General features: G+C 40.7%; 1 protein-coding gene across 8 annotated transcripts in view; it reads right to left on the bottom strand.

The window, feature by feature from the left end:
* Window positions 1-9,669, bottom strand: part of Cald1 (caldesmon 1) — a 188,233-nt gene extending 178,564 nt beyond the window's left edge. The window contains exon 1 of one of the 8 annotated variants that reach the window (XM_008823448.3): window positions 9,484-9,669. The gene's annotated coding sequence lies outside the window, so the exon portion shown is untranslated. The remainder of the gene's footprint in view (window positions 1-9,483) is intronic. The other 7 variants (XM_017795691.2, XM_029558848.1, XM_029558847.1 and 4 more) reach the window with 7 other exon arrangements.
* Between the last annotated feature and the right edge of the window lie 15,545 nt (window positions 9,670-25,214).

The following is a 25,214-nucleotide window of genomic DNA, read 5'->3' as shown; positions in this document are numbered from 1 at the left end:
GGGTCACCTGCAAAATGGACTTCCTGTCACTTGGAGTTATTTAGGGTAGGCAATAAGCACAGTTGTTAAATGTGTAAACTAGGGAGATGGATCATACAAGTTTGAATCCTGTTTCTGTCACACAGTAGTTCTGTGACTTTAGAAGTGTTTCTTCCCCTTAAAATTCATTGTTTCAAAGATTCTTATTTTCCCCTATTGAATCTCTATAGACTTCTTGGCACATGCCACCCAGTAAATAATGGCATAATTCATGAACAGTCAGAGAGCCCCAACATATGCATCGGTCTCTGCTTATAAAGAAGATTACGCTAGACAGTCTTTTCTGCTCATTTAACTCATTCATTCATTCATATACTTAGGGATCTTGATGTGTGTAGGCTCAGTTCATACACTGAATGAACAATGTGCCTGTTTTCATGACACTAGTGTTCTAGGTGTCTAGGAAAATAAAGAAACAAACCATACACAATCACATGCACGCAACTAAAACAGCACAGTGTTCTGATTGGCTCTCTCCTGTGCAAAGGCTACGTTTTAACACTCCTCACTTTAGGGTCAATGATGTGCTAGGAAATGTTTAATTTAAGCTGTTTGGGGAAGGAAGAGAAGTCCGAGTTTCTTCATGTCCCAGTTTCTTTGGTGTATATGTCATCATGGTCTGTTTCAAGCTCCTGACATATCACTGAATATAGAACTGGGAAAAAAGCTTGGTTGTCTAACATTGTATAGAATTTCCATTATATGGACTCAGTAGATAGAATGACCCCAAAGGACCAGATGATAGCAAAACACAATAATGAAGAAGGGGTGAGACTTAAGTATTTGTTACTTACCTTTTACTACATAGTTTTAAACTTATATAATTTAATTTTTAAATATGGTTGTATGTTACAACTGGCTCTCAAAATTCTTGAAAGTTTAAACTATCAGATTTGGGGAGCTACTATGAATTTAGAGAAAAAAGAAGACAGTGACAGACGGAAGGAGACTGAGCCTGAGTCCAGATGGTGGTGCCCAGCTGGGGGACCTGATTGCTTCTTAGCTTCTCTACAAGTTCAGTTTCCATGCACACAATGGAAATACCTATTCTGGTAAGACAAAAAGCTTTCATACTAATACAGTATCATCTTGTCATTCTTTAAAGAATTTCAATTTCATTTTAATTCATTTATGGGGGGGCACATGTCATGCATCATGAGTGGAATTCAGAGGACAGCTCGCAGGAGTCGATTCTCTCCTTCCACCAAGTGGGCCCTGGGGATTGCGTTCGGATCATCAGGCTTGGAGGCAAGTGCCTTTGCCTGTTACTCCATCTCACTGGCCCAATCCTACTATCCTTAATGGACCAGGCCACTCACAGGAGAAACTAAACTCTAAAATCTTCAAATGTGTATATGTATTCAGTGCTCTGAATACGGTCGATTCTTCTGTTCACTACAACACTCCTAACTGCTGAGTGCTAGAAGACCCTAGACACAAACTTTCTGTCCTGCAGAAGCAAACTGTCTTATCTTCTATGGGCCCAGTGCCTTTTGTCACATATTACCCACATGCTTCTGAAAGGGCCTTCTGGAAAAGCATCTAAACCAGGGGCTGTGATGGTCCCATCCTTGGGGAAATGTAGGGTAGGGTGCAGAATGCTTTTGTTCTCTTCTAATTTGGGATTTGAATCCTTCACACACACACACACACACACACACACACACACACACACACACCAATAGGAGAACAGAGAAAATATCCTTTGATTTTCCTGGTAAGAGAAATACCTAAAGTAACTGATCTTTAAACTATCTTAAAGACATGAATACTTATAAAGACCAAATTTCCTAGAGTCACCTTTCCCCCAAAGCCCAAATTCCACTTCGTGATGGAGGCTGGACAAGAAGTGGAAACACCATGAGAATTTTTACTCTAGCCACATTTTCAGTGCTTTACAAAAGCAAACACTGGAAATCTCATCGGAACCTCTGACCTTGTGGATTTGATGGCTTTGTGCTTAAACAGAAAAGAGTAAGGGAAGCGGGAGGACGTTTCAGATAAGTATCTTAGTGCTTCCAAAAAGGCTCAGGCAAAATTGATTATTTTGGATAAACAGCTGTAACTTCTAGGGGACAAAATCATTTAAAACTAAACAAAAATAGGTTTCTGAAGAATAATGAACTCCATCATCTACCATAAATAATTAGAAACACCAGTAAACCAGAGCTAGTTCTAAGCCAGGATGCTTCATCAAAGCCCCAAGGGAGCTATTATAAACTACAGATGCCTGGACCCCACTCCACAGAGATCTATTGAATGGAACATCCAGAGGACGGATCCTAGAGATGCATGTTTACAAAAATCTCTGAAATTGATACTGATTATGATATTGGTAAAGAACCACTGATATAGGCAGACTGGGCTTCCTTACAGCTCTAAATTTGTGAACGGCTACAATGAAACATCCCCTCTTACCAGGAACTGCTTAGTACTTCAGGGCTGTGTGTTCCTGACCTATCCTATCTTTGTCACTAGCAAACAGTGACCTTGGTCAAGTCACTTGGCTTGTTCTTGCATTCAACAAATATTTATTGGGAATCTGCTGTGTGTCAGGTAACTAGGTATTTACTAACAAACTCTTATTCCCTGTTGTATGGATTGTTATCAGCTAATATGACAAGTAAACATTATTCAAAGGCACCTGATGCATCTATCACTTTATTTGGTGGGTATGACTAGATTTTTGGCTTCTCATTAGGAAAATGAAAAATAGATTACTGAGTTTATTTGTTTGCTTATTTATATATTTATTTAATTTTATGTGCTAGGGATCAAAGGCTTTCTGCATTCTGGTAAGTGATCTACCACTAAGCTACATGCCCAGCCCAATTCCTTTCTATTTTAAAAAAGAATTTCTTCTTAATAGTCCCAATTTCTTCCTTATCCTTCCTAGAAGCAATGTAATTACATGTTGTAGGTCCATTTATTGGGAAAATACAAAACCCAGAAGCTACTATGAATTTAATAATGCCTTAATAATTTAGCATCTCAAAATCATAATGTATCTCTAGAATTAGAAAAATAGTTGCATATAAAGGGAGAGATACACTATTTACTCAGGTTTCCAAAAGCACATACTGCATATAAAGATTTTGCAACAATGGTGGCCTTCCAGGGATCCGAGGCCCAAAGTTTGGGAACCTGTAGATTATGCTAATGACATGAAAAACATGGCCCTTCAGTAGCCAAGGCTCTTTCCTTTTGTGAACTTTATCAGTGGTATTATCTACCCCCAACTTCCTGTGGGCTAGAACACAGCCTCAGAAGTTTTCTTAACAGTTGGGTAGCCCTGGTATACAAATGGATATGTTCTATACTCCCTGGGCTAAATGATATCCTAAAATATTGGCAGCCTAAAATTTCTATGAACTCATACGTTTAGTCCTGCTCTCTTGATAGTTTCTTTCTCCTAGCCTGAATAAAAGTACTTCAAATATTTGAAAACATACTTGTGCACACCTCTATTTCCTTTCTTTGGGGGATAAACAGGTCCAGCTTTATTATCTGTTCCTCATTCGTTTGGGTCTCCTGACCATTCCTGGATGTGTATTTGTCAATGCTTTTCTGAAGAGTGGGCCCAAACAGAGCACAGGGCTCCCAATGTGATCCAAACTGGGCAGAACGTATAACATCTTTTCCTTTACTTGACAGATATGACAGGTGTTCAGTGAATGACCGATAACAGGGTAAATATCACCTAGACCACAAACCTCCATTGGTTGAGAGAACACTAGCTTGGATGCATTTGAGACATGAGACTTTGTGTGTGTGTGTGTGTGTGTGTGTGTGTGTGTGTGTGTGTGTGTGTGGTATACATGTACAGTGTATGTGCAGGTGTGTGTGCCTGTCCACATGTTTGCAGAGGCCAGAGGGGCACATCCAGTGTCCTGCTCTGTCAGTTTTTGCCTTACTCCTTTGAGACAAAGCCTCTCACTGAACCTTGAGCTAGGCTGGCAGCCAGCAAGCCCAGCAACCTTCCCGTCTCTGTGTCCCCAGATACTGGGACTACAGGTGCACCTGGTTATGCCAAACTTCTTTTTTTAGTGTGAGTGCTGGGGATTTTCAGGCCCTCATGCTTGCACAGCAAGTGCTCTTAACCATTAACCCATCTCCCCAGGCCCTGAATTTTTCTTTATTAAAACTGTTAAGTCATTATTTACTGAATTTGAAAGAGTTCCTTCATTTAGAGAAGCCATACTGTACCTATAGCTCATACAAAACTTTTTGCCTATAAAAGTTCTCATGGTGTTTTTCTCTAGGCTTTCAGAAATGGATGATTCTTCACTTTTCAGTTATCGGTGATGTCAACTTCAAGTTAACAGCCTTGGAGATTGGCTTATCATGCCTTGTAAAGACAGTCATCAAGAACTGTGACTCTGATGTTGGGTGTTCACTTCTTTAGAAATTCATTCACATGGAAAAAAATCCAGGGATTCTCCATTAGGAGCTGTTGGACATTGCAGCTACTTGCCTTCCTTGCCCAATTTTCTCTTATGACTACAATTAGCCCTCCCTAGGCTTTTCTCTACCCAAGGATAATCCCGGTAGGGCTAGGGTGGCTTTCAGGCCACCATATCACACCATATCCACATATACCAGAGCCTTTGGCAACCTACTCTGTGAAGAGATTTGGCAAATGAAGATAATGGTTACCTGAACCAATCAAAATTCCTCTCTCAGAACCTGACTCAGAAGCACAGAAAGAAGTTCCCAGGTCATAGAACAGATGCACAGAGCCCCTGAGCTTACATGAATGGGAACACAGTGAAGAGCCTGTGTTCTCCACTGTTCTGGATCCTGACTCCATCCTCTTTGGATCCTCATCCTGTTTTGAATTTCCTCATAGTTCTGTCCCTTTATTATCCTACATGCAGTTTATAATTCTGTCCCTTTGCTTGAGTACTGAAGTACAAAGTATTGAAACATGTTCTCAGTACTGAGCCAAATGTTCCCCCGTACTTCACAACTGTCTGGACACTCCCTTGCTGGGTAAGAGCTTGGTTTCTAAAACTTTGCCTGACGTCTCACTTTTACCATTTCTCCTTTCTCACCTGGCTGTAATTCATGACATAGCTTTTGAACTCTGCCCATTCTTGCTACGATTGGCCTTCCTGATCCAAGCTTTGATGCCTACCAGCCCTTGTCCCAGTGGGCACTTTGCCCTGGTCCTGCCAGTCCTTAGCCCACAGGTGAGGTCTGTCTAGCTCCTCAACAAAATATTTTGAGCGAAACTAGAGGAAATGTCCTATGTGGGCTTAAAAGGAACTAATTATGCATTGCTACTTAATATGTTCTTCTCCAAGTGAGATGATTTCCTAGTAGTGAAGGACGCATCCGCATGTTCACAAAGCAATGCCAGAACCCTCAGGAAATGAGAAGCAATTTATCTTCAAGCTATCCATCACTGCTATACACGTACTTCAATAAAAAATGGAAAGAAAAAACATGCATTAAGATGAGCACTTACAAAGACTACCCAATTTGCTTAAATATTTTTTAAAAAGTGTTCCACCATTCCCCCGGCTGCTTAGTGAGCCTTGCATTAATCTCTTGGCAATCTCTTGGCATACACTTGTAAGCAAGAATTCTTCAGTTTTTCTAACCCTCACAAACTCTCTGTAAAAAAGCTCTTCTCTGGATACGGTCTCCCTTTTTTGGAATGGCAGCTGTATGAGGCACCCATGTATTTACACTTTTTTTTTTTCTACCAGGTTTGAGAAACAAGAAAAGACACTTCTGAACTGGGTGTGGGGCACACACCTTTAATTCCAGCACTCACTTGGGAAGTTGACACAAGAGGTTTGTGAGTTCCTGGGCAGCTGGGCTACCTTGCAAGAGACCCTACCTGAAGACTTGTCTAAGCTTTTTCTTGTGTGCCTGAAACAAGTGGCTGTCCCTTATCTAGAGCCTATCTGTACTTGCCATTTGTCATCTGGGCCTCATCCTAGGGCTAAGATCCTGTGGTTTTCCAGTGCTGGAAATGAAGAAAGTTCTGTGTTTAGTTAGGAGTTGGGGGAGATGGTGAGTTGGACACCTGAGGGGTAAGGATGCTGGGGGTACCACCAGACTTTCATTAAAGCTGGGAATACTAAAGAATGAAGGTAGTATAGGTGAGAGGCGAACTTCTAGGGCAGTCTGGTCTCAATAGCAACCGGAACCCCAGCCAGGTGCTACTGATTACCTCATCCTGCCTACAAGGCCCAGGCTTGACAAGCTGGGATTAATTCCATGCTTTTGGCTGCAGGCAAAGAAGCTGCCTCATTTACTAAGGCCTGTCTGTTGTCAGCACTTTGTCATTGGTCTTCTATTCACCTGGCTCCTCACATTTCCTGGTTCCTGGATATTGTAGTACATCCACAGATCGCCCTTGTTTTACATCCTAATATTTGTATCCTCCTGGTCTCTGATCATCAAAGCCAACCTTTAGATAAGGTTGGGATAGATCAGTGTTCATTCATAAGGTTCTATGATCAGGGTTCTAGAAAGTACTTGGGGTCAGAAGGTTCTCAAACAGGAGGAAGGAAGAGACATGATCAAGGAAACTAAGTGAGAAATGGTTACCTTCTAGGATTAGTGTAACATCCAGAAGATTCCAACTGACAGCAGTTTCTGCTCTATGGCCACAGAGAATAGGACAAAGGTGTTATCTTATTTGGACATCTTAACTGCTATAGGATGGTGGAGAAGCACCCCAATACCCATATTACAGGTGAGGTCAAGGAGTTGATACCTTCCTTAAAGGCCAGGGTTATTTTTAAATAGAGGAACCCAGAAGGGAATCAAGCTCTCATCCTGGTGCTTGTGAATTAAGCCTAAGCTAAAGGTGTCCCTTGAAACTACCCAGCTTCCCAGAGCCTATGAGCATCTGGATTGGCTTGACAGATGAAAGACTTTCAGTCCAGAAGCTAATGATGCTATCTGGGGGCTCTGAGAGATTTACCCCCAAAATGCCTTCTTAAAGTTTGAAAATTCTTTTGGCAGCATCTTCCTGACCTCCTCCTCAGTCCTACCATGCTATTTGCATTCCACTCTGTCAGCATTTCCCCTGCCCCCTACATCCCCAGCCATGGCCTCGCCCCACCACATTTCCAAGCCATGTGACACACACCGGGCAGACTGGGAACTTGGGAATGGTTTCTCATGCTCATCTCTAAGTCACTTGTTTCTCACTAAAGACTGGCTAACCTGTAATCATGCTGCCATGAAAATGATAATGGAGAAGACTGTAATGTTTTCAAGAAAAGCCCTATAAGACTGAGACCACCCAAGCTAGACTCTGGAACTTTCTATGGCATACCCTAGGACCAACCTATTACATTTGCAGAGAACAGGAAAGCCTTAGGCCAGTCACAGGAGCCAATGAGAATTGTCAAGAAAAACATTTATGTATCTCATTTAAACCCTTGATTCCAGTTTGAATTTCTATTTCCTTCTCTTTAACACAAGAATTTTATGTTTAAGGCAATCTTCTGTTATGTTTTTTTTAAATGGCATAGTCTATTGACATTGAACAATGGAAATGACCCTGCACTTAACCTATAGACCAATCAATTGTACATTCCTCTTGTGTTCTAAGATCCATTCATTTTAGGATGCAGAGTTTTGCCTTTATGCTTCTCATTAAATGATTTTAGTAGAGTAAAAGTGACAACGCTGCGGCTTCATTGAGCTTTTTTACCCCCCTGTTTGGGGAGATGTGTTCCAACTAATTCTCAGCACAGAGGAAGAAGCACTCAGAACTGCCTAAAATTCAACATGAACCAAATCTTCTCACTCTGTGTGTGGAGAACATACTGTGTTATTTCAGAAAGTGTGTTTGTATAGTGTTTGGGGAAGGGAAGAACATGAGGCGAATGGGAGAGACTGGTCAAAGAGAGTTTGAACTTCCAGGGATTCAGAGATGCTGGTTTCACAATGGAATTTATCTCTAAATCCCAAGATTACAGATTTCCTTCCAAATTGCATTCCCTGCATGGTTCAGAGAACACTTGAAAAAGAAATTTCTCTCCATATTTTGATTGACATTAAAAACATTGTGAAAATAGTTTGGAACTTGATCTCTTCGAGGCAAAGACAATAATCAAACTATAGCCTTTGCCTGTAGCCTTTCTCTCACACTTAGAACTGTTCCTGGGAAAGAAATGCACAGGGCATTCCTTTCTCTTATATCACTTCTAGAAACAGAAAGGCATTCTCAAGAAGTTGTCTCCACACTTCTAAATACAAAAAGGGTTACTTAGTGAATCTCAACCCCACACTATCAAACTCTATGGCATAAAATCCAATTGAATCAGTCATTTGGAGTTTATAGTCTTTAATACACATTATTTTTTAATGGCAAGATTTACCCTTCTTTTTTTGCCTTGTTTTCACTAACTTCTAGCTATGCATGTCTGGTTTTGCCAAACACACTAGAGGATTTTACTGCTTCAGTTTACAAGTCCATCCACACAGCCTTGTTAACAGAAGGGATGTATGAATACCAAGCGCTTTGTTCTCCTCCACTTTTTTGACCATGTATTACCACAGCACTAAAACTCCCCCACCCTTTACAATCAGCTCTTTCCAAAAGGAATCACAGACTACTACCAACTAGCTGCCTTGTACTACTGTTCAAGATGCCCAAATACGTCTGTCTGGGAATAGAAACCCATCTCTTTCCTTTCTGGAACACATTTCCAACTTGCATCTTTTCAGATTCTCTCTCGGCAAGCTCAGACACACTTTCAGACAGAAAATGAGATTTCTTTAGAAATATTTTGGTAGGGAGTTAACTATGATTTCTCAACACACACCCACTAGTGCATGCATTCTCTTGCTACTTGGTTTTATAGGAAACAGACCACAGTAGGCATCTTCTGTCTCAGCAAATACCAGATGATTGACATTAGCTCAACTGGTGCTAGAACTCTCTGACTTTACTTCCTTGAAACTCTGAAAGACTGACCACTGCTTAAGTCCCAGTAGCAGAGGAACATAGAAATGCATTTAGCTAAGGAAATAAAAAAAATGTATCAACCTAAGAAGTTGTTATTTTAAAGCAAATCATTTTTAAATGTCTGTTTGTAAAAGATGGAGAGGAAACTGTCCGAGGAACAGATCAGCAGAGCACACTTGCTGACACTGGCCTGAGGAGTCCAGGTACGATTCCCATATCCCTCTTGGAAACAAAAGTACATCCTGACCAACGTCCCCAATGCTCCCTGATCACAAGGCACTATACGATCTTCCTTCTTGTCCCAGCTCTAGAAACAAAACTTGAAGTTTTATCACGTTGACCTTCTGGGAACATCCGCAGGTCAGGGAAGCCCAGCCTGACTCTGGGAATTTACATGGTCTCCTAAGATTTTGCATCTCCAGCAACCTCAGTCTGGAACGTTGACTGAAGTCTGCAGAGCCGCTCCAGCTCCGTTGCAGGAGAAGAAAGACCCTGTGCCTTACCTCTCAGGCTGCGAATTCGTCCCCAGGAGGAGGAGGACGCCTTCGGAAAGGAAACGCGGATTCTTTAAAGCTGCACAGCAAGCGAGCAAGCAGGCAGGCAGGCAGCCTAATGCACACTGCTCTATTCAATAAAACTGCAGCCCGCCCTTCCTTGGCCCCTCCCAGAAGTCCATGCTAAGTGAACACATATCCCTTATGTTTACAGACAGCAGGCAGTGGTATGCTTTGTCCTGTAGTTTTTCTAATAAGCAGCCAATGACGACACCCCCGGCCAAGGTGATGCCTTCTGCCTCTGCAGATGCCTGTCATTCCCTAGGCATGCTCAGGAAATCACTCATCAGAAAAACCAAGTCCTAAAAAGCTCTGAAACTGCGAGCAGGCTGCCAAAACCAGCCTGTTCCATGCCCTTTTTTGGTTATCCTAAGCAGGGCCTCCTGGAAGTGGATCCATTGTCAGGAACAATCATAAGAAATGTTCATCTTGGAGCAAGAGGTTGTAGAACACAAATGGAGCTTTAAAAAGAAAGTGAATTGATGAAATAAAAAGAAGACAGATATGCTTATGGGGGGGTGAGGCTGGGGGCGGGGAAAACTTTTTAGTAGACGAAGCCTTAATAGCATATTTCTTTTCAAAGTAGTTGCATTAAAAAATGAATTTAAATTGTTATGCAGGTTGAAAACCTGAAGTGGACGACGAGACCCAGATCCACTGTACAGGCCGAGTTATAACCCAGAAGAGGCTTATATAAAATATATCTATGTGTGCTATAAAAACAACTAGACATATAAATTAAAGTCCAGTCTTTTTTAAAGAAAATAATATTGGCCAAAATAAAAATAGTGCCAGAAACTTAGTAGATGGGGTCCTAAGGTTTGGATAGCTTCATTGGTTTTCCATAGCAACACCCATCTACCTTTCCTTACCCTAGTCTTAGAAATGGGAAGACTGTACTAAAACTTGCTAGAAATTGATATGCATCAGTGAAGAGGCCCAGCATCCGCTTTGGGGCTGGTATAGGTAGAAGTAAATGCCCTCTAAGGTGGCACTGATGTTCTAGTGAATTCTAGAAAGCCTGTGCTAGGGGAGAGTCAGTATTAAGAGATGCCGAATTACATGCAGGTCACTGGCCCACACATGCATCCAATTGTGGTCTTGTGTTTTTCAGAATTCATTCAGTTAGTACTTAGCTCAAAAAAAAATGGAGTATTTATTATTTGTCAGGCCTGGGGCTAGATGCAAAACCCATGTTTCATATTGGTATATGTTTAGATACTGTTTCATCACTGACCAGGAAGTTTTAAATATTTTCCCTGGCAAATTACTGGTCCAAAAGCTTAGTTTTCAACATGTAAAGTTTTATTGAAAAAGCCTTTCTCTACTCATGAAGATCTGAGGTAGAAATGATCTCTATTTGGGAAAACAATCCCTGCCCTTTCAGCTTCATTGAGAACACTTGGGAAACAGCTGGTGAGTGTCTTCAGCCTTCCATGTTAATAAGTCACCCAGAAGTATATGATGCCCCTACATGCCTCAGAAGGAAACTTACCCTCTTCCCACCTCCCGCCAGCATGCAGCCCCCGAAATGCTATAGCAAAGATGACTGGGCCAGGGAAGAAGTGGGCTTTAGGCATACAGAATCAGAACTCAGAACATACTTTCCCCGAAACACAAAATAAATAGCTGGTTGGTGGGAATTACACAGTCAATGTTGCATTTCAAGTTCAGTGTCACTCAACCAGACATAAGTGAACAAAACCATCTATAAAATTGTTCTTCTGGGAAGACATTTTCTAATCCCAAATAAATGATTTGTGGAAAAAAATAACATTTTGGGACACAGCCAGTTTTATAGCTGAGAAATTCCAAATACCTAGACAATCTGTTATAAAGACAGATGAACACTTCTTAGTCTGGTAAAAGGCTGGACTTGAAGACTTAATAGGGCAGACATTGAGTTCTTAAAACATCTTAATCATATGTTTATCAGTGATAACAATATACTCTCTGGCCAGAGATTTTTCTGGGCATGTGACCTCAAGGCAGGATCATCCGTAACTCATAGAGGACTGTGTGAAAGTGCTACTTTCTGTTGCCGGTGCAGATGATCTCCTAAGTGACACTCTCCCCACTTACATGAGGAATGGCCTTTGTAGGAACAGCAACAGGGCAATGGTTTTCAGTTTATGAACAAAGTTAGTGCCAGCTTTCAGAGGAAAGAGAAGTCATACAACAAATGGGGAAAATATTACCAACAGGAGACATGGAAGGGACATGCATTTTGCATATTTTTTAAAGAAGATAAATGGCTAAATATTTTGGGTTATGCCAAAGGAGGGGAGGAAGAAGTATGTTTCTCTAGATAAATTCTGGATATTTTATATACAGAGTACAGCACATGGGGTGCCATGAAGCCTATTTTTTGTATCGGAGGTAGAATTGTTGTAGAACTGTAGATTGGAAGGCTAATTCAACGCATTTCTTGTACTTTATTTCTCTTTAAAAGAAAACAGAACTTCAGAAAGAAAAAGGAATTAGAATACATACAGACACACACAGAGAGACACATGCACACATGTTGCCCAATCTCTGTGTGGGAAATTTCACTTTCATAGTACTTTTTTTTTTTCCAGAGGTCATTTGTAAACAGCACTAAAAATACATAGGATTTATATAGGAAATTCCTGTGTAATATACTTCCCAGTAGGATCATCACAGATAAAGAATGGCTTGTCTATGACAAGATATAGCTACCTAATAAACTGAAATAAATATAAAGAGACCTTTAGAAATATCTCCATGATTCACTGTATTTTCTTTTCTTTCTTTCTTTCTTTCTTTCTTTCTTTCTTTCTTTCTTTCTTTCTTCTTTCTTTCTTTCTCTCTCGGAGCCAGGGACTGAACCCAGGGCCTTGAGCTTAGGAAGTAGATTCTTTTCTTTCTTTCTTTCTTTCTTTCTTTCTTTCTTTCTTTCTTTCTTTCTTCTTTCTTTCTTTCTCTCTCTCTTTTCTTTCTTTCTTTCTTTCTTTCTTTCTTTCTTTCTTTCTTTCTTTCTTTCTTTTTTTTTGTTCCTAGCATTTTCTGAACCACTGATCAGTCAGTAGCAACTGTGCTGTTTGTAGGCTGACTTGGAAAAAGTAAAAGCAGAGCATGATCTTTTTTCATTCAAAATAAGAATCTACTTCCTAAAGGAAGTTCATGAGAAAAGAGGCATAGCCCTGACTTTAAAATCTATTTTACTGGAATCTTCCCAGACTCCCAAGATTATAAAACAATAAAATCAAGCTTATTAGAATTAGAATCTTGATATTAAAATTGGACCACAAAGCTTGGACACACACACACACACACACACACACACACACACACACTGAGTGTGAGACCAAGAGGTACATAGAGTTTAGACTAACTGCACTTGTGGACCTAGAAGTTAAAAAATTAGCAAATAGTGGGTTGGAGAGATGGCTCAGCAGTTAAGAGCACTGGCTGCTCCTGCAGAGGACCTGGGTTCAGTTCCCAGCACTCACATGGTGGCTAACAACCACCTGCAACTCCAGTTCCAAGGGATCTCATGCCCTCTTCTGGCCTCTGTGGGCATTACATCCATGTGGTTCACTTACATACATGCAAGCAAAACACTTATACACATAAAATAAAAAGAATTTTTTAAAAAATAACAAATTGTGTCTAACAGTATAGAAAACAACACAACAAATGCAGAGATTGTTCAAAATACAAAATCTATTGATATAATATACATTGGTAGCTTAAAGGTTTACAAAACAAAAAAGAAGAAAATCATCTCAAAAGATAAAGGATGCTATTTGGTAAAATTAATACTGACTTATAGAAACAATTCTTAGAAAACTAGGAAGAAAACCTTTATAAACAGATGGAGAGACATTTATTGGAAATATATAGCTCACATCATGCTTTATTTTCATGCTTTGTGATCAAATGTTAAAAGCAATTCTATTGCAATTACTAAAAAGACAAAACCACTAATGTTTCTTCTATGAAAGAGAAGAGTGAGCCATTGAGATTGGGAAGAAGAAAAATGTCTCTATCTGCTATGATGTAATTATGCATACAGAAAGGTCAAGAGGCTCTACAAACACTTAGGAACTAGTAAAAGAACTTATCAAGATTATTGTAACCAAATTCAGCACACAAAATTTAGAGCACTTTTAACCATCCATCTCTCTCTCTCCTTAAAATACAATGGGGAAATAGGCTATTTGTAATTATATTAAAAAAGTGTGTATTACCCTGGATTGGTGTAACTAACTGTTTACAAAAATGTTGTAAAACCTAATTTAAGGCCATAAAGCACCCAAGTAAATGGTGACGCATGCCATTTTTACAAATGACAAACCTCAAAGTTGTAAAGATATAAACTCTCTTCAAGGCCATCTATGCATTAATCTTTTCAACTAAATTCCAGATGATGTATTTTGTAGAGCCTGATAAAATAAGAGTCAGTTTGAAAAGCAAAGATATCAAAATAGATACTGAGATCATCACAGATCAGTTCTAATTAAGATAGATGCTATTGGCACAAAAAGGCCAAATTCATACAATAAAGTAGAAAATCTACAAGCAAACCCATGTGTGTGTGTGTGTATGTGTGTGTGTGTGTGTGTGTGTGTGTGTGTGTAAAATTTGGAAAAAAGCAGCAGTACTATGCAATCCTGGGGAAAAGATAGACTATTTTATTCATGGTAAAGCTACAATTATGTAGAAACAAATTTGGATTCAATATTCTTGCCCCACACTAAAATAAACTGGGATCAGTGAAAAAACAAAACTGGAAACGAGAAGAAAAAACTATAGGTGAATATTTTAATAGGATGTGGGATATAACAAACAACTTACAAATGAAAAGACTGATAAGTTGGAGGACACGGTTAAACATAACAGACCGAATGAGCAATGCTTATTTATTTATATTGCTTCTCTAAACTTTACCAAAATGATATTAAAGAAATAAAGAACATAGATGAATCCAGCAAGGCAAAGAGTTCTGGAAAGAAACCAGCAGAAGGCCAGATTCCAGCCAAACTTTGGAATATGGAAAATGGATAGATGGTTGGTAATTGACTTAACAGAGCTGAGAAACTGAAATCTTGCCCCATGGATTTGGAGGCCAACAAGAAAGATGCCAATTCCAGCCTTGGGATCAGGACTTTCAAGCTCTGGGACTGTCTCAAAGTGTGGAGTGGAGCGAAAAAGAGATTTGGTTCAAAATGCCACCGGGAAAACCCAGATGGCCTCCTCTACCCGGGCACTATAAGGTGAGCACCTCTCTCAACCAGACTGAAGGCAATTTATTTTGTTCATTTCTGAAGAGGAGTGGCCGACTCAGAGGTAGCAGGCCAAGTCCTGAACACCAGAAACAAACATTCAAGTGAAAACCAATTCCCAGGAACCTTGAAACATTCTCAGACATCGCCCCTTCACCGTGCAGGGCTCCCAGCACACAACCAGTTCGGTTTGTCTTCTTCGGACAGGAAATTGGAGGATTCCAGACCAGGGAAACTGGCATGCCACTGGGGAAAAAAAAGACCCAAAGGTCCAGACACTTGACACTTGAGGAACCCGTGACGCTTTATTTCTTTCTGGCTCACTGTTGGAAACTTTTAGTGAGCTCTGCAGTGCAGCTTCCAATCAGCTTCTTAAAATCTTGGGCTTAAATATGAGCATCAAGTCAAGGAAAGTCTTTGTGAGGAGGAATGGAATGAGAGATCGAAAAGGGAACTCAGGGCCTGTGAGATAGTTCAGTGGTAAAGGTGCTTGCTGCTAAGGTGGACAGCCCGAGCTCCATCTCTGGGACCCATATGGTGGAAGAGGAAAACACTGTGTTCTCCACACACATACTGTGGCACACATGCCCGCACATATAAGCACACACACACATGCTCACACGAATTGGCTAGGCAGTAGGGTAAAAAACACCCCAAAGAAAAGTAGCCAGTTTCTTGGCTAAAAGTCAAAATGTCCTTGGTCCTCTTAGGAACATATTCTGCAAAAACTTCAAAGGTATTTGGGAGCTCTTAAGGAGTCTAGGGTTACCTCTTCAGAGGGGGAAAAGAAAGAAAGAAAGAAAGAAAGAAAAGAAAGAAAGAAAGAAAAGAAAGAAGAGGAACTCAGAGGAAACAGACACAGTGTAGGAAGAGAAATAAAAATTTAAGAAAACTATAATTACTATATATAACTTATAAAAATGTGAATATGATTTTTAGTGAACTAAAAGAAGATACTGTGTAAATAAAACAAGAAATGTGTTTCATAAAGGCATCTTTCTGGGAAATGCAAATTAGTTTAGCCATTATGGAAAAGAAGTATGGATGCTCCCCCAAAATTAGAAATGGAACTACCATATAATCCAGCAGTCCCCACCCCTGAGTATTTCTCAAAGGAACTGAAATCAATATGTTGAAAAGAGGTCTGAAGTCTGGTGTCTTTTTGTAGCACTACTCATAAATAAGATGCAATCAACTCAAATATCCATCAACTGATGAACAGATAAATACAGTGTCATAGATACATACCAAAATACTGCTCAGCTACAAAAAGGAAAATTTCTGTCTCTGCAGCAATATGGATAACTATGGTTAACAACAACCAGTTGAATATTTCAACATAGCTAATAGACAACACTTCAAATGTGCCCAACACAAAGATATGACAAATGTCTGATGTGACAAACACCAGTTACCATTATCTGGTCATTAGACATTGTGTATATATGTTGAAATGTAATATTGTATCCTATAAATGTGTGCAATTATTATGTCTATTGAAAACAAGAATATGTCCTCCCTCCTCCATCCCCAGTTAAACTGGGGAAGGAAGAAGGTGGGTTAGAAGGTGAGAGAGAGGATAGATAAATAATGCTTAGCTCATGTGGAAAAACAGAGGGGAATGTATTAGTTCAAAAGCATATTGAAAAATTACACATACAATATCTCTACATGTGTCTAGCTGAAGGCTATATAACAAGAAACAGTACTTAAACAAGAGAAACCTCCCTCAAGTTTTTGGCCAGGGTAGTCCAAGAGATTCCCAAAATTACACAGGCTATTGCCACAGCCCTTAATTGCTTCCCAGAATTTGAAGGTAAGATCCTATTGCTGAAGACAGGACATACTTCAGACACAGGACTTGGACCAATGGAGCTGGAACTGACCTGGAAGTCACCTCCCTGAAGGCTAGCTCTCACAGTTTTGGACGACACTATGCAAGCTGCTAAGGGAAAACATCAGTCAATGGTCTAACCCCAGCTTTAAAGCCTAGTAACCACAGCAATGACCAACACAGCAAACTACATTGGGGTAGCAGCAGCTACCTAGTTGGACTAAAAGCCCACTCAAAGGGAGGGAACTCAGGTATGGTACTGTAAACATAGCCAAATATATACGGCTAGAGAGGTCATAGATCTTAGAGAAAACCCTAAGGCTGTCACATCCTTAAACAAATGTAATTTCTTACTATTTAGTAAATATGGATCCTTATATTTACAGACAAGTGTGTTAGTTGCCACTCATCAAAGAAACTTCTTTTGCAACAGATAGATACCATTACAGAGTTCCACAACTGGTCACACACAGAGATTGTCTTTGAAATGCCCAACCCTAAGTGACACATCTACAATGGAACCTCTATACCTAAGACTCACAGAATATAGTGGAACAAGGGGTAGAGAGAACACTAATGCATCTCTCAACTTTTATCAACAAAGCTCCCTCATGCAACAAAGAGCAATGAACACAAAAAGCTACAAATGGCCAAAGTGTAGAGAATAAGAGTCTGTAGAGTACGGGCCCTTAGATAGGACTTCTATATTAAATTCCTTCCACAGGCTCAGGGACCATTGTGGGAGAGGGGGCAGAGCAATTGTAAGAGCCAGGGGAAGAGGTGCATGACCATAGGGAAACAGTCTTATAGGCTCCTGGGACCTTGCTCACATGAATCTACAGCAATGGTGTCAGCTGCACAAGACCCATGCAAACTCAAGCAGACAAAAACCCAGCATAGAACTGGAAATGGGTAGTAGGCTCCAGTCTTAGCCAAAGAACTATTGACAGATGATTACTGTTGGGTGAGGGAGAGCTGATTTCCTTTAAGGGAGAGACTCTAGATAGGCTAACTAGATACCAGTGGATGAACTTGCACAGAGGGATGTCTGGGTACACTAACTTGACAGACCTTAACGTAAATGACAGAATGCATGAAATCCAGTTGGGGGTCTATGGGAGGGTGCAGATGGGGGAGGGGGTATAAAGATGATTAAGATGGTTTTTATGAAATACACAAAAATTCAATAAAAACATAAAAAGAGTATACTTTAAAAATAAAATAAAAAAGCTATTTTAAGAAAGTAGGAATGAAGTTTTGTAAATGAAAACTATGGTGGCCAAATTTTATAAGAATTCAAGAAATGAAAGAGAAAATTTAGAAAAAAAATATACCAAAGAAAAAATAGAAGAGAAAGAAAAAATGGAACAAAGGAGAGAACAAACAAAAACAGAAATAATTGAAAAATTCAGCACTTGGGAGGCAGAGGCAGGCGGATCTCTGTGAGTTCAAGGCCAGCCTGGTCTACAGAGGGAGTTCCAGGCCAGCTGGGGCTACAGGGAGACCCTGTTTTAAAAAAACCAAAAAAAAAAAAAAAATCAACACCTGAGAGTTTTTAAAAAGATAGATGAAATGGAGACAGGAAATTATTAAAGGAAATAATGAAATACAATATCTCAAAACTGAAAGAAAGAAGTTTCTGGATTCAAAGAGCTCCCTGGGCTAGTACAGTGCTCGGGAGCATTGTTGTGGTTTGAATTTGTGTTTCCAAAGTTCAGGTGTTGGAAATTTAACTCCCAAATTCCTGGGTTAACAGAACTTGAGTGGGGGCTTTGGAAGGTAATCAGGGTTAAATGCCGCCATGAGGGTGAGGCCTCTTATGGTATTAGTGGATTCTTATAAGAAGAGAGACCAAATTTGCATACTTTACCTTCTGCTGAGTCATATGCAGCAAGAAGGCTCTGACAGGCAGCGTGCTCTTGGACTTGCCCCTAAAAGAACCTCTATTCTTGGTAAGTTAGTCAATCTCAGGCACTCAGTTAAAGCAACAGAAAACAGATGATGACAAAAATATTTCATTCTGAAGTAGTCTAATTCTTGAGGTTATAAGCTCTACCTGAAGAGAGAAAAATATTAAAGTGGCAGTTAGAAACCAAGAACGAGGACACAGGTCAGGAAGTAAAGGGTACAAATTCAGGAGAGGAGTGACATGGTTAACAGGAACACCTGCATAGCTGGCTGAGAAAGCAACGAGCAGACTGCAGCCGCGGCTCCAGAGAGGGCATTTTGAAAGACAAGCAGACAGAGGAGTTGGGGGATTGCTGGGGAAAGTGCTCATCCTCATAACACAAAATAAGAAAATACAAGATCGAGGCCATCATAATTTCAAAAATGGCGAAATATTTGCAGAAGGAAAAGTAACTGCCGAGAACTACAGTTCAACAATGAGAAAAAATTATACAGTCGTAATAACTGATTTCACCAAAACAATGATGATGTAATTAGATTCAGAGGATAAGAGGTAGGAACGTGCCCGCAAAATTTTGGTGGGTAAGAGTGCTAAACCTTTGTTTAGTAGGAAGTGGCCTACTATTGAAATGTGAAAATTTAACAAATAACAGAATCAGGATATTATTTAGGAATATGAAACCAAATCCTGAAAAGAACAATAAAATCATTCATTCATTTATTATTCATTCACTGAACAAATGTTTATTGAGTTTCTATCACATGCCAAGGCCTGTCCTGGGTGTTATGAACTAAATACATTCTGATGATGAGGGACAGATAAACACATTAACTAATCCACAATAACATAACATCAGGCAGTGGCAAGTGCTATAAAGAAAAAAAAATTATGAGACAGGCTGAATGTAGAGACATTTTCTCCTAAGAACTTTTAAAATAGAGGCACAAATAAAGTGAAGATGAGCTGGGGAATGCCTCGGTGGTAAGATTCCTTGCTCAGCAAGCATGAGGACCCAGTTTCGAAACCCAGCACTCATGAAAAAAGGCCGGTATGGCTGGGCATGCCTGTAACCCCAGCATTAGCAGGTAGAGACAGGAGACTACTGAGTGCTCACTGGCCAGTCAGCCTAGCCAAAGCTCAGGATTTGGGTTCAGTGAGAGACCCTGTCTCAAGACAATAAGCAGAACTAGACAAAGAAAGACACCCAATGTCCTGCCATGGTTTCTGCATGCATGTAGCAGGTCCAATGAGATTACACAAAGGAAAAGGATTTCCCAAGCAAGAACAGGACGTGCTATTAAAAGAAGAGCAAAGTCCCGGGTAAAGGAGACGAGTGACAGCCAATAACTGATCAGATTGTCCAGCACTTTGGAGACCTCGTCAGGACTTTGGGTTTTGTTCTAAGTAAGATGGAAAGTCATTGCATGATTTTGAGCTTGGAGGAACACAGTCACTTTTGCTGCGCTGTGTAGGGTAGGTGACAAGACGCAAGAATCAGAATCTATTGTTTCTACTATTCACTTGAAAAAAAGAGTTTGGGGTTCTGGGAAAGTATTGAAGACTTACTGATGGTTTGGATGAAGGACGAGGGATCGGGAATGCTTTCTTTTGCTGGGTAGGGCTGTGCATACCTGTAATGTCAGCAATGAGCAGTTAAGGCAGGAAGACCATGGGTTTGAGGCCATCCATTCTGGCTACAAAATAAAACACTATCAAAATAAAAAAGTTCTCATTTTGTGACCTGAATAACTAACTGAATGATGAGGGAATTGTAGTGCTGTTGAATGAAACACACTTTCCATAGGGACCCTTAAAGGAGACAAAGATTTACAGGAGGGGTGAAACAATATTTGACATATTTTAGGTTTGGCAAAGTAACTGATTATCAGTCATCTAAGCGAGGGGCTGAAGATGTGGCTCAGTGAGTAAGGTGTTTCTTGCAAGTATTAAGGTCTGACTTTAATTCCCCAGAACTCACATAAAAAAAGGGGTCAAGTGTGGTAGTGGGTGCTTATAACCCCAGTCCTGGGGAGACAGAGACAGGAGGATCCCTGGGGCTCTATGGTCAGCTAACCTAGCCTAATTGGTGAGCTTCAGGCCAATGAGAAACTCTGACCCAAAGGATGTGGACAGTGTCTCTCAGGATGACACCTGAGATTACTGAATTCCTGTATGGGAACACGCACACACAACATACAAATGAGAGCATGCACCCCTACCCCCCCACCAGACATGCACATGCACATTAAAAAAAAAAAGACATCCCAGTGGATAATATACAAACATAATGTCCAGGGAAGGGCTCAGCTTTGAGTGCATCCTCCTTATAACTAGTAAGCAAGATTGTTTTCTTTAGGACTGGAATAAATTAACCAAAGAAACACAAGAGTGACAGCAGAGGCACAGGAAATGCTTAGAGCCCAGAAAAGGAGACTGAGAAGTTGCTGAGAACCATCTTGGAGGAGGGAGATTGGCACGGAGGAGGCTTGCTTTCTATTAAAAGCCACACATTATTTTAGACTTTTAAAATAACATGGGCGACAGGGTGGGAGGTGAGAGTGGTAGGTCCATGACAGAATACTTGCCTAACACGCACATGGTACTGGGTTTGATCCCTAGCCTCAAAAAGAGTTTATGATAAGTAATACTTTGGATTATTATTATCATCAACTATCAGGTCCTCTTTTAATGGGATTCATCTCTCACATTCTTTGCCCTGTGTCTCTTCTATGCTTTCAAAGGGTGGGCTCAACCATGTGATGTTCTATGTCTGGTGCACGTTCCATGAGTGTGTCCCTGTTCAAGGTGAAAGCTTGTAGAGGTTCATGTGCTGCTTTGCCTAAAGTATCTGCACTTTTGCTGTGATCACGTCTACTGTAGTGGGCTTACGATGTTCCTCCCAACTGATTTGTTAACCCAGGACCTGTGGGTATAGACATGCTTAGAAATAGAGTTTTTGTGGGCGTAGAGTTAAGGATCTCAGAGGTAGGCCCTAATCCAATGACAAGAGTTCCCTCTTTTTTGTTTGCATTTGTTTGTTTGCTTGTTTGAGACAAGGTCTTGCTATCCAATTTACACTAGATTTGAACTTGGTATGTAACCGACACTGGCCTTGAATTCACAATTTTTCTGCCTCAGCCTCTGAGTGATGGGATTATAGAATGCCATTATGCCTGACAACAGGATACTTCTAAGAAAAAGACAGAGGGAGATTTGAGACAGACGAGACAGAGAAGAAAGGATGTTAGAGAAAGCATCTTCAGGCTAAAGACTGCTGAGTGACACCAGAAGCTAAGACAGAGGTGTGGGATGGGTTCTTCCCTGGAGCCTCCTGAATAAAAGCCAACAACTCTCCCAAAGCTTTGAATTTGGAGTCCTGGCCTCCAGAACTTGGAGAGAGTACATGTTTGTTGCTTGAAGCCACCCAGTTCGTGTTAATTTGTGACAGCGGCTCAGGAAACTAATAGACCCCAGATAGTGGCTGCTCTTCAGCTCAGTTTCCCCAGTAAGATGAGCCACACGGAGCTGCGCTGGGCCAGAGAGACAGCCAAGCTCAGCAGAGAGCTCTGTGCCAGGCTCCCTAGGAAAGGAAGAAGAAATAAACTGTTGTAGTTGTAGGCCACCAAGATTTTGGAGTTGTTTTGACAAAGAAAAAAGCTGAGTATGAAGTAAGAATTAGATGAGAAGAATATTTGACTGCACCAAGTTATAAAACCTTCTGCTTCCAAAAGCCATCATTTATTAAGTAAGAAGAGCAACTGAGAGAAAATTCTCATGTATAAAAACAAGGGATTAGAAATATTTAGTATATTGAAAAATGACTAACATTTGAGAGAGACAGAAGGAAAAGAAGAAGGGAGAGAGAGAGAGGGAGAGAGAGAGAGGATAAAGCAATCTATCCACATTAGCAATCTATTGCCTTAACCATCCAGCCACATTAAAAAGTCTGGAGATAATGTTCTACCTTGCTAGTAATCAGGAAAATATAAGTTCTAACAGCAATACTAGCTCATATCTACCAGATTAATAACGAAAAACAATTAAATCATCCAACACTAAATGATTTGGGTGATGTATAGAGATAAATTCTTGTATACTTCAGATATGAAAATAAACTGGTGCATCCACTTTGTACATCGATCTGGCAGTATCCGGTGCCATCTGTTATATGCTTTCTTTCTCTGGGGATAGCACTGTAGGTAAATCTTCTTGGGAAATTTTTTATACTCTTTAGCAAAGGGAGCTCATTAGAATTCTATCTGCAATAGTGAGAACAGTATTTGAAATCCCAAGAGCAACCAAGAGGAAGAGGGTAGATGAGTGGGGTACAACATTACACAGCAACTGAAATGCATGGGCTGCATGTACCTGGGTCTCAAACAACAGAAAAGCAAGTTGTGACCGGAATGGCTCCTTTTGGGTCACTTATTTATGGACGCATGCAAAAGGACTGAAACTAAATTCAAGATGGTGACCTCCTAGAGAAGGAGAGAGAGAACAGTACTAGTCATGGAATTAAGAGACATAGAGCTGTGCAAACAGCTCCAATGGTAAGAGCACCTTCTCAGCAGGCAAGACGATCTGAGTTTGAGACCCCTAAACCCAGTAAAAGGTCAGGCATGCCTGTAGCCCCAGCATTGGGAAGTGGAGACAGGCAGATCCCGAGGGTTCTGTGGCCAGCCAGCCTCACCGAAATGGTGAGCTTCAAGTTCAATGAGAAATCCTGTCTCAAAGCAATGAAGTGGAAAGTAATAGAGGACAGTATCTCATCTTTTGCTTCCGCCTCTGCATGTATGAGCACCACACACATACAACACACCATATGCATAGACACAAAGTGTAAAATATATATGTCTTGACTTAAGATTAAGCAATTATGAGAAAATCATCTCATTTGTTAATCCTATGGATCATGTTTGCAGGTTTGGATTTTAATATAGATATTTAGAAAAAAAAAAAACCTTTTATATAGGAAGCTATTATCTCTTCAGGCTACTAGTATCCAGTTACTTATTTGGCACTGGGAAAGGCCACTGGTCCTTTGTCCTCAAACTAGTAGTACAACTTGCTCAGGGCCACCTGACCAGCAGGAGTGGGACCTGCCCCAACTGTGGTCCTCTATATGGTCACTCAGCTGTTTATTTCAAATCTTTGACCTCACACAGTAACAGTTATTACTGGAGTGACTCTAAGCTATATCTTGGCTCAGGTGCCCTGAAGCCAGGTGCTTTATGAGGAGGGGGCAGATGAACTGGAGGCTGTACTCACCCATTTGTGGGACCAGTCTCCTGGGAAGAAAGTAGCCCTGGGTTTTCTGGGATAAGGGTGAGCATCTGACAAGACAGAATGAAGGTGTGAGCAGAAAAGACTCCAAGAGGAACTCCTGGGACAACAGGGCCTTTAACCCATTTCCACAGAAGAAGACTGGCCACTCTCCTTGGCCTCTCTCTGGGAAATCTCTATTTTTTTTGACCTGGAGAAGATAGTGACTGCCCCATGGTCTCCATCCTTTCCAGTCTGCTCTTGATTTTGCCTAATCCTCAGAAAATGCAAAAATGTTCCACCTATGAAAAATTGATCTTAAGGGGCTGGAGAGATGGCTCAGCAGTTAAGAGCACTTGCAGAGGTGCTCTTGCAGAGGACCCTGGTTCAATTCCCAGCACCCACATGACAGCTAGCAACTGTCTGTAATTCCAGCTCCAGGGGATCTGACACCCTCTTCTGACCTCCACAGGTATTGCACAACACATACGTGCAGGCAATACAGTTATTCACATAAAAAAAAATATTGATCTTCAATAGGCATTTGCTCCACTCTGAGCTTCAACTGGATTTTTCTCTGCTTGTTTGTTCATTCATTTGTTCACTCATTCATTCACCTACCCTACATTGGAACATGTGTTACCTGCAAGATAGGTACGAGGCTCTGCGCTTTTTATAATCTTATAAAACTTCATGCTTGCACTTAAAGAACTGTTTTGCTAATGGGAAATCTCTGACTTCTACAAAACAGAATCAGGACTGGGAATCCTAAGAGAGACCCCTTTGCTCTGCATGCACGTGTTTACCCAGCTGTGCACGTTTTGTCTTCCTGTCCATGCTTAATGAAGGTTGTCTGAAATCCAATCAAGACCGTGTGGCAAAGACCTGGCCTCACCTCCCAATCAGAAAAACATATCATTCACTCATTTCAAAGGGTGGGGGGAGCCAGTCTCATAATTGGCTTTGCATTACAGGCATATTTGTAAGGGGCGCAAAGAAGAAAACATTTAAAATATTTGCTCTATTTTGGGTGAGGTTCTTTAGTCTTGGCCTCACAGGCTGTCATTAGAAAGGAGAGGCAAGAAGGCAGTTATTTCTCATAGGTGGAAGATTATTTTAAGATCCAAAAATAAGGAGAGAAAACATTTTCAAAGAGATCACTGAGTCTGGTAACTAGAGAAAGATGGCTGTTTGGGCCAAGCAAATTAAATGTGACATGGATGGGTCTACTGATTGAGCTGGGGGGTAGATCATTTTAGGCCCGAGGGAGGGTAGGGGAAGGAGAGAGAGAGAAAGAGAGAGAGAGAGGGAGAGAGAGAGAGAGAGAGAGAGAGAGAGAGAGGAGAAGAGAAGAGAAGAGAAGAGAAGAGAAGAGAAGAGAAGAGAAGAGAAGAGAAGAGAAGAGAAGAGAAGAGAAGAGAAGAGA

The sequence above is a fragment of the Nannospalax galili genome, unplaced genomic scaffold (genome assembly GCF_000622305.1).
Source record: "Nannospalax galili isolate Female #2095 unplaced genomic scaffold, S.galili_v1.0 scaffold307, whole genome shotgun sequence".
Classification (NCBI taxonomy): Eukaryota; Metazoa; Chordata; class Mammalia; order Rodentia; family Spalacidae; genus Nannospalax; species Nannospalax galili.
Note: the sequence above shows the minus strand (reverse complement) of the source record. Positions and strands in the feature narration are given on the sequence as shown.